The following is a 10655-nucleotide window of genomic DNA, read 5'->3' as shown; positions in this document are numbered from 1 at the left end:
GCAGGGCTACAAATAAAAGCATAAATCAAATAAAACTTCACAGAGAAGTAAATCATTTCCCGCCCAGCTCGACGGTCGGTTGCACAAACTAATTATACTTCTTACACCACAATGAAACACGATGTTAAATAACAGTTACAAAACGAACACCTACAATAAAACTTGTGCTTTTTGCAACTACATTATACTGCGCTTCGACCAGAATAACTATGTATCTATACTGCGAGGATAAACCTAATAGCTAAGCTGGACTATGTGACCGTTTCCACTGGTACTAAGCTATAAAGCGGTGCTATGAAGATGTGCCGCCGCTGAGGAGTACTGCAACGAAGATGCGCACCTCAAACTATACCATATATCGATGCAAGGGAAGCACATCTCTGGTGGAAAAACACCCTAAAGATTATGCAAATTATGCGACCAGCGCTCATGTCCTTGAACACATTTGACTGACTGTAATCAGTCAGTCAAATGTGTTCAAGGTCAGGTCATAGGTCAGATATTAGCCGTGGTAAACGCCACTATGTCCCTAAGCAATACTATTATTCCCTTTACACGGCCTCGCTACAACCCATCTCTAGTAGAAACAAAACCTTAAGCTTGGTAAAAACCATCGATGCGTGAAAATAACCTTGTTCTACAACTTGAATAAAATTGTTGGTACTATTTTCTTTAAGTTTGTAAGAATAGAATTCAAGAATATAAATTAGATTTAACTGTTGCTAGAGAAAACTAAATTTACTTTCAGCGGAATAACTTAAAATAGTTTCTTACTAGATTTAGTTATCTGTTTTGATTTAATACATTAAATATTCTTTAACATACCTTCCCATACATACAAACATAACATCACGCCTCTTATTATAATACCCCAAAGTGTAGGCAGAGGTTGTATGAAACATAGAATGCTCAGCTAATTTATGGGTCGTTTGCCATAAAATCATTAAAATATTCGAAACGTATATGTAACCTCGAAATCTGGTTGGTTTAGAGCCTACACTTTCGAATATAACAGACGTGATATTGTGTATAGTACTTTACCGGAACCACAATTCCTCAATATTTCCTAATTAAAGCAAAACATTGAAACTCTCGCTTCAAATTAATCAAATTACAGCACAGAGTGTAAATGCAGAACATTTACAAAAATAACGCTACTAATTTGTTTGGAGGGACGTAAATTGAATCAGACCTAGTGCTGCGATTACTCAGGCTCAGTGTCCGCGCCAATTATGTATTCCTTCAGCGAAATTATACTGGTTTTCGTCAAATTTTCAACATTTTTTACTTGTATTCTTTGAGGGATATTTTTGGAAATTAGACTGCTTTTTTTGTTATGGTAAGTAGGTGGTTAAGTTGTTTAGTGACTAGATACTGAGGCGTTTCTCAATTATATGATAAATAACTCTCAAATATTATGTTTTCTTTGTTCGTTTTAAATGTATTGTAGTTATTGTAGTGTTTTTACTTTTTTCTTACGTCTCTAAGGCAGATAAAATTTAATGATATTGTTGGGCATTTATTTTAGTAATAATCACCAATGATTTTGAAACGACGATTGATGGGAACCAGTCTGATATACAAAATGGTAACCACGCTCCTCGTTCCAAAAAATACCTTTCCTTTTAAATCCGGCTCTAAGAATTGCTCTTGAGACACAAGGGGACTTTTACAAACATACAAACAACGGACACAAAGTACAACCAGACCCGAAACAACTATGTGTGGAAAATCTGTAGAGTTCTTCCGAAATACGCTTTAATAACTTAGTTTTTAATATTTTTTTTATAAAGGACATCATTAAATGACCCAAATACCACATATTTTGTAACACAAATTACATTGATCTAAGAAACTCGCATACTTTACTTACTAAAGAGCCACAAGTTTACTAAAGATATTATTTGTGTGACGCATAAAGCTAAACATCACTTTGATCAACACCCGTGGCGGGTGAATAAATGATCACTATAAGGCTTACTGTGTACAGAAACTTTTCTTTAAACAAATATCCAAAATAATAAACAGTGCTAAGCGAATTTACAGAAAAAGGGGAGTTGGATATTATAATAATCAAATGTATTTGAATTTCTTTTGAGTCAGGATTCTAATTTCGTATTCATATCTTAATAAATATTCATTGTAAGACTAAAACGACATATTGAACGTTTCTGTAACTTTTAGTTGTCCCCCAGTAATTTACTCATCTTTGTTGTACTTTTCAGGGAAGAAATCTACTTATCCTCCAAATTTAACCTAGTCTAGTAGTTGTAGCCATTCTGATATGAAAGAGTGACAAACAAACACATTCACATTTATGATGTTAGTACTTTTTAGTACCAAGTGCATGATTGCAGACCAAACTATTTTTATACTAAACAGCTCGTAACTGCTGTTACTTTCTTGTAACTTTACTTCTTAATTTTAGCGTAATTCTATCAAATAAGTTAAGTCGCTGTATGAGCGGCTTGCCTTACTGTCTTGTACTAAGATCCTACTAGTTGGCCCGCTACTACTTAATCCTTTACCCGGCTCTTAAGGCGACCGAGCAAATAGACGAGCTATTTATAGCAAAGCCTTGTTAAATACACTGACATGTTCTAGAAACTGACAGATTGAAGTAAAAATTTAATAAAGGATGAAATCATACACATGCTTACATATGTATGTGAATTTAAGCATAGGTTATACACTCAAAGAGAAAAGTATCTAAGGAGATATATCCACGGAATTAATAAATTACTGTGCCAAAGTTCATAAAATCCATTATTATCGAAATGTGTTGTTATTTGTTACATTTATATGTAACAATTACCAACACATTTTAGAACCTTGGTACAAATTATTTAAAATAGTCACAATCCTTTGAGTGTTTTGGAAAATCTGGTTACTAGTAAAAAGGAACGGCCAGAAACATAACAAATTGGGTGTAAGTGTTAAATGTATAAAACTCCCCCCAATGTAAAAACAAAGTGTCCAAACAAATTTATCTAACAAATGAAGAAAATGTTAAGAAATATGGCAACACAAACTTTATTCATTACGGTCCACATCGCCGCTAGTCTCCACCGCATCGGGAAAAACTATATAAGTGCGAATAGAAAATCTTACTTCTGCAAGGAAACTACTTGTTACGAAGTGCTAGCGAGGAAAGATGTTGGTTTCTTATTCTTGGGTTTTTTTTTTTGGTTAACGAATGAAAGATATAGGAAGGTTTTTTGACTATACAGTAAAAATAATTTTAAAAAGTCATATTTTATCTATACTAATGTTATAAAGCTGAAGAGTTTGTTTGTTTATTTTTTGAACGCGCTAATCTCAGGAACTACTGGTTCGAAATGAACAATTCTTTTTGTGTTAAATTGACCATTTATCGAGGAAGGCTTTAGGCTGTATAACATCACGCTGCGACCATTAGGAGCAGAGTAGCAACGAAAAAGGTTTCTAAAACGGGAAAAATTATGGCCCATTCTCTCTTATGTGACGCAGGCGAAGTTGCGCGGGTCAGCTAGTTACATCATATGTATAATGATTATAAAGAATAGTTCGGTTGTCACCGTTTGATGAAAAATAAAGCAGTAAGAATAAATTTTCGCATTTTTATCTATCCCCGTAACTAGTCTTAGGACTAATTTTACTAACTAACTAACGAAAAAAATTAAAGAAGCTTTTCTGTACAGAAAAACTATATTATAATACATATGACCAAAACACGCATTTATTCTCAACCCACCACTAACACGATTACACGAAACATACTAACAAAGTGTAGAACAGGCGACTAGTACCACGTTGAAGCTTGAGGCAAACTTCTAAAACTACGATGAGGGCATAAATTCTCCCTAACGTCATTAGCTCGCTGAAACTGGGAGTCTAAAGTTTTTTCATGTAGAAAAATCTGGTTCGGTTTGCACAGTATGGGTTAGTTTGAAATACGTAACCAGAATGCTATGGTACTACGGCGGAACTATTTTAAGAACAGTCCAACAAAATCTTAACTTTTCCTTTGTTTACTTAATTTATAGTTAACCAGTTAACAGTCAGTTTAAGTTTTTGAAACCACCTGAAGAATTTTGACGTAATTTAACTACTGTTGTCTTAATAAATAACAACCAACACCGATCTTTTACGTACCTTAGAACAAAGAAGCTCAATTCAAATACCCCTGAAAAAACATCCTGAAATACCATTCATCGGAAAAAAATAAAACAGGTATTTGGTCACTAAAATGTTCGAAAAATAAATACTTCAAAAAGTTAAACGTGAAATAGATACATTTAATTGGGACAGTGTAGCTCAGTTTGCATTTATTCATTCGTAAAGTTATTTAGTCAGTTCGTAAATACTGGTGTCCAAATATTAACTGCAACTCATATTTTGTTGGGCAAACATGTTTGTTCAAATCAAAAAGTTTATTTTTAGAAGTATGATGTGAAATCAGGTCGGCAGGTTTTATTGTTAACTAGCAGCTACGGATCCACTCGCCTGTAATATGAATGTTGAAAATCAGAAGCGTATTTCTAAACACGGTTCTTCAGCCATCTTCAAGCATTTCTAACTAAGCGGATTAATTACTAATCTATAACAAATGTTTTAAAATGCCAAAGTTTGTCACTGTGTTTGTTACGGCTAAACTGCTGAATCTGAATTCTACCAAAAAGACACCCAGGAACAAATGTAGGCACATCCATCTCTTTTTGGCAGAAATAATAAGGCTAAGCGGAGCTCGGGTCAACTAGTACTAAATAAAATAACCCAAAAGACAAAGAAAACTTCCTTTACTTCCTCAACCACACACAAAGTCAATTAGCAAACCAAACATGCCTTCAAAATACTCGTAACAGCTCAAAGTAAATTGCAGTGTAAACAGAAGCAATCCTGCTTAGTCTCTCTCAAAGGTTCGCCGAGTCAACATACAGGTGCATTTGAAAGCTTTTAATGAACTCCACGATACGAAGGAAATAAAATATGGAAGTGCTCTTATACATACAAATGGGTAGGTCAAAACTATTGGAAGAGTTTAGGTCTAAGATTGTAAAGATGTCAATTTTCTAATTTAAGAACAGAAATTAATATTGAATAATGTTTTTTTTAATAGTTACAGTTCAAGTATAGTACAGAGTTTTTCAATTCATGACGAAAAGGGTACTTTTTACAGTCTTGATGATGCCAAGCACAGTTCAAAATATTGCAAGAACCGCTGATGATATTACACAAAAAAGAATTAAAAAAACCATCGTAAACTCATCGCCACCAAATTTATTATAAGACCCGTTTTAGTTTTAGTACATCGATACGTAAAATCACACCTTCTTCACATAGGAGGGAGACAGAGACCAGAGAACGCCACTTGGAACGATCCTTACTAACTTCCTTTGCTTCACTCACATCCATACATCTTCTCATATATTCTTAGTACATTATATCCAGTTAGAATACATCGAGTAACTTCACATCTGTACTCTCATATTCTGTGCCACTACTCAGCATCTCTCAGTGGCAAATGAATAAGTAAACGCTGCTCGAAATAAGGTGCAATCTTATTCAAACTGAGTGCTCCTTCGTAAGGAGATGGTTAGTTTTCATGTGTGCTCTGTGCTTTTGACAAAACTGACTTTTGACGACTTCTTTGGTCTGGTCGGTAGTATGTACGACTGCTGATCTTGAGGTCTCGGATTTGAATCTCAGGTTGGCGAAAATGTTGTTTAGATTATTCTAAGTCGTAAAATGGTTTTTCTTAACGTGCCCGGTAGATGACAAAAGGCGTGTATTACATGGGACTAACATTGTCAATGGCGAAACGTTAAAGTATATACACTTATGCCAACATCTTTGAGTATAACAGGCTTGATATTAATGTATGTACGATATTATATCTATTTTTTTTTTGGTAACTTTGTTCAAGAAGTCGGTAAAGATTATACTTTGTGTGGAAGTCAGTTGCGTTTATAAGCATTGTAAATAATGTATTTTAATTAAATAAACAGATACTTTCAATACTCCTTGAAAGACAACATATTACGCTGCTATAGTGAAAGTCAACAAACGTCGGCGGCAGGAGTTTGAAGTAAACATGAAGAGCGGTTGTACGTCGATGTATATTCTTGAAACAACAAATATATTCTCTTCTATGTATTCTACTGAATGTAAATATTGGAAACCTTGTATTATCAGAAAGGCTATTATATTGGTCGTGGGTTCGAATCCCAGAAAACAGCATGGTAAACAGAAGACATTTTGTTTTCTATGAACCACGTGTACGACGCCGCGACGTCCAATCTTTGTAAAAATATTGCTGTAATTTTTCATAATCTGTGTTTATTAATCGAAAAACTTAATAATCTTTTTTTAGGATTCAAACCCGAGACTTCTGCGTGGTAACTGCATGCACTTACGACGCTAAACGACAAGAAGCAATCGATACACCAAATAAACAACTATCATAATAATATCATCTACAATACAAACTTTCGCATTAATAATGAAAGTAGGAAATAGGGTAAGCAATGCAAACTTTCCTAAGAACAGAAAGGAATTGAAATTGTTTTCTTTATAAAATCGCGTTCGGTACAAAGCAAATTCATTTACGATTTCTTCGAGAAACAAATAGAAGGTAAAAGTCAAAGAAAACGAATACATTTTGCTTGGCTTTGTATTTTGTAGCAGTATTATTGAAATGAAGTTGCAGGAATGGACAGAAATGGAGACTTAAATAGGGATTGCAGAGAATGTTTTTTTAACAATTTAACCCATACTGTCCCACTGCTGGGCACAGGTTTCCTCTTGAATGAGGAAGGGTTAGGCCTCGAGTCCACCACGCTAGCTAAGTGCGGGTTGGGGCCTTTGCATGCCCTCAAGAAATGTATTACACAAATAGGCATGCAAGGTTCTATCACAATGTTTTCTTTCGCCGTTGGAACAAGTGGTTATTGATATTTATTCAATGAACATTGAAATTTTAAGTTGCATGGCTTTTGTAGTCTGGGCGGTGTATGACTGATGATCATAGGGTCCTGGGTTCGATTCCCGATACTCTCGTAAGTACAAAGTAATCTAATATACTCCTTATTAGATTATTTCTCGATAGTAGCCCGGAGTTTCGTAACGTGCCCGGTATATGACAATAGGCTCCTCCCTATTACATGAAACTACCATTGTTAACGACGAAATGTGGGTGTATTTCATACACCTCAGCCTTCATCTTTAGTTATAACATCCGTGATAATGTAATAGGAATATAATTTCTGCATATTAAAGTAAAAATTGCAGTTAAAAAGTTAATTAGCAAGCACAAAACGTTTCAATACACTGAATGCAGTTAAAATACACTTTTATAAAATGTAGAAAACATATTTATTTTGAGGGAAACTTCGTAATTTGCTGAGTGAGCGTGAATGCAAACTACAGTTGAAAAGTTATTTCACGTTTTGTTTGGTTTTCATTAAAATATGTATATGAAAAGCTTTGATTAAAATACTCCATTCATTGACAAATGCTTTTTTTTTTACTGTAGCGTGTTTTGAATATGACTACTGTTTTAAAGTTTTATTATTTAGCAAATACTACTGTATCAATTAAATGTAAATATTTGATAGCCTGCTTAAGAATCCAGATATAAGTTAAGGTCATTCATTTCATTTGATTCCAACGAAGAAAAAATATTGCTGGAACTATACGGAATTGTTATGGGAGATGAACAAGCTGTGTTTGAATGAATTTACCGAAAATCTCGGTGACTTAGGACTTTTCTAAAAGAAGAATTAAACCTGGAACAACACAAAATTAATGTTTTTCTCCAGGAAATCTTTCTACGCGTATGGAGTCGCAAGCAAAATCTAGTACTTCATAAACAGAATTAAATATACACATCAAATTATTTTGTCATAACTAAGTTATTTCACAAAAGAAATAATCAGTTACAGTAAAATAATTCAAAAATTAAAAGTAACTTCAAAAAGATGTCTGCATCGGCCGGGAATCGAACCCGGGCCGCCCGCGTGGCAGGCGAGCATTCTACCACTGAACCACCGATGCTACGTACTTACAACACAGAATCAGTGAGTACGTACTATACTAGTATCGTCAGCATACAAAACGTCTGCCGTTCACTTGTATAGAAAAACGTGAGGTTTTATTAAATGTGAATGGATGAACCAACTATCATTTCATTGCGCTAAAGAAACGTTACATAAGACTATTTCTTTATAGAGTTGACTCAGTGGTATATCGACTACGCCAATACTAAAAGATAGAGAGAACAAGATTTGTTCCCTTGAAAGTAAAAAAAAATAATGATATCCGTATTTTTTGTTAATTTTCAGCGATGAGAGCACTTGTACTTCTTCTACTCGCAGTAACTACTTGTAATGTATATAAACCAAAAGTAATGATCATAAATATGGACTTAGTTGTAGGTTAGTATTTAGTTTAGGATTTCTGAAGCACTTTTATCGTTCCCAGGGAAGAATTTGATTATGTTTTATCATTTCACATTTCGGACTATAATCATGGGTACAACTGAAATAAACTCTTAACCGTTTCGGATTTTCAAATTTATTTTTTAAGTCTCAAAGCGGTAGTTCAGATCTAGACAAAGAATACATTTTATGCTATTCTTCCACGAGAAATCCTAGTTTTACAATTCCTTACGAAAAGTAACCTCGCTCATCCTTTACTCAGCTTTGTTGCAATGTGACCCCATCTGTTTGAAGGTGTTTACCGACAGACCTGCTCGCCAGAACCGATTTATTCCACTAATACCGACATCAATTTAAACCTCACTGAAAATCGGGACTGTTTTCAGGAGCAATTGACTTTGTTTAGAAGGTAATTCGTATTTATTCGTTTGGGGTAGTCAACTAGTGGTATAGAGGTAACAGGTATGGTAATAGATCGAGTAGTTCAAGGTTTGATGATGGCGAACACTTCATGGGGTCTTAAATTAACTGTTCAAATGGGAATTTGAATTTACTAGCTTATCCGCTCGGCTCTGCTTGACTTGGATTAAAATAAAAAACATTTTTAAACAGATTTGCCCAAAACTAAGAAGTAGCCATTGATCTCAGGTCTCTTATTATCTCTATATGAGATTTTATCATCAAAATCGGTTAAGCGGTTCAGCTGTGAAAGCATAGCATAAACACAGACAGACTTTTCCATTTATTAAATTGTAGATTCCGAACAATTCGCTAATGACATACCTACCTACTTTTTCTATGATAATGTTTACACAACTGTAATGACATCAAACCTACGCACTAGGAACCCAGCTGTGTAAACAAATAGCTTTTACAAATAAATCGATTTGAAAACAAATCGTGAACGTATAAGTTATGAGAGCAGGACAAAATGGAATCGTTGGTGAAATTCACCAAGTTCCTAGAGATACAGCATACATTATTCAATAAGTTCTCTCCGCAGATGTGAGGCCAGGGAAACAGCGGAAACACAAATGTAAAGACTAATTTTTTGGCCAAAGTCATAAGCAAAAGTTGGTTACATAGGTTATACTATACATGCACACATACATACAATCATGGCTTCTAGGCAGAGACCAGAGAACGCCACTAGGCACTATCTTTACAAACTTCCTTTGATTCACATCCATGCATCTTGACACACAAGACCGTCGATTACGAGTACTACGCACCTGATCTTTTTGCTAGACATCACCGATATGATCTGTGTATGTCATTTATTGGTTCTCAAAAAAATATAGGTACTTCTTTCAATATTAGTTTGTGCTTAACCAATACTTTTTGATCGTAGGCCTAACTCGTACCATATAATAAACGACCAGCGACATGGTTATTATAATTTGTGTGAGGTATTGCTATCGTCCTATTTCGTAAAAGAAAAAACATTTGTATAGACACTAAATTTATATTGTGAAAGGTTAAATTCCAATATATATAATAAAAAATAGCTAGAACCATAAAAAAATACAAAACGAAGATCATAGAATATTCTACACGCTGTTTCTAAAGCCACAAATCCAAGGGTAGTGGGACCGAAGTCCGTACTCTTAGCCGGGCCAATTGTACGGTGAATGGACATTCCAATTTAGTCGCAGCGGCCAGCGAGCATTGCTGACTCAGGACCTGATCACCGTCCACGTACGGGTAATGATAGAAACGTGAGGGCATGTAAGGAGAAGACTTTGTTTGAGTATGACTAAAAGAGATGTAATACGTAAGTCGACGTAGTAATTAATATGCAAAGCTGCTAGTACCGCACGGGTATCATGGGATGGGTTATAGCAAAGATTTATTAAGAAATAATAAGACAGTTGTTTGTATGGCTGTTAAAATCCTTACGAAACAAGCCTGGTAGTTAGTACATAAGTTGATTTTTAAACAAGAAAAAAAAACTACATGAATAAAACATGACCCGGTAATTTGATATTACCTAACAGCAGCAAGACCTGTAGACTCAGAAATTTTGTTTAAATGTCGTCAAAATAAATAAATGCTATGATTAGCATTACTACTTTTTGTAACTTTCATGTTAGTGTCCAACTTATTTGTAGAACTTATTTACTAATTCTGTCTTCACTAAGTTAGTTCACGCAAAAAAAAACAGCAAATATCTTATATTCAAGCAAGACTTCCAAAGAAAGTAATATATTCCAATCAACTTTGTTCAACACTGAGAAA

The 10655-nt window shown here is 34.5% G+C and overlaps 1 non-coding gene across 1 annotated transcript; it reads right to left on the bottom strand.

Moving 5' to 3' along the window:
* Positions 1 to 7963: 7963 nt before the first annotated feature.
* On the bottom strand, positions 7964 to 8034 carry TRNAG-GCC (transfer RNA glycine (anticodon GCC)). Its single transcript has one exon. It is a non-coding gene; the product is annotated as a tRNA-Gly (tRNA).
* Positions 8035 to 10655: the final 2621 nt, after the last annotated feature.

This window comes from Anticarsia gemmatalis, chromosome 11 (genome assembly GCF_050436995.1).
Source record: "Anticarsia gemmatalis isolate Benzon Research Colony breed Stoneville strain chromosome 11, ilAntGemm2 primary, whole genome shotgun sequence".
Lineage (NCBI taxonomy): Eukaryota > Metazoa > Arthropoda > Insecta > Lepidoptera > Erebidae > Anticarsia > Anticarsia gemmatalis.
This window is presented reverse-complemented; position numbering and strand designations above follow the sequence as displayed.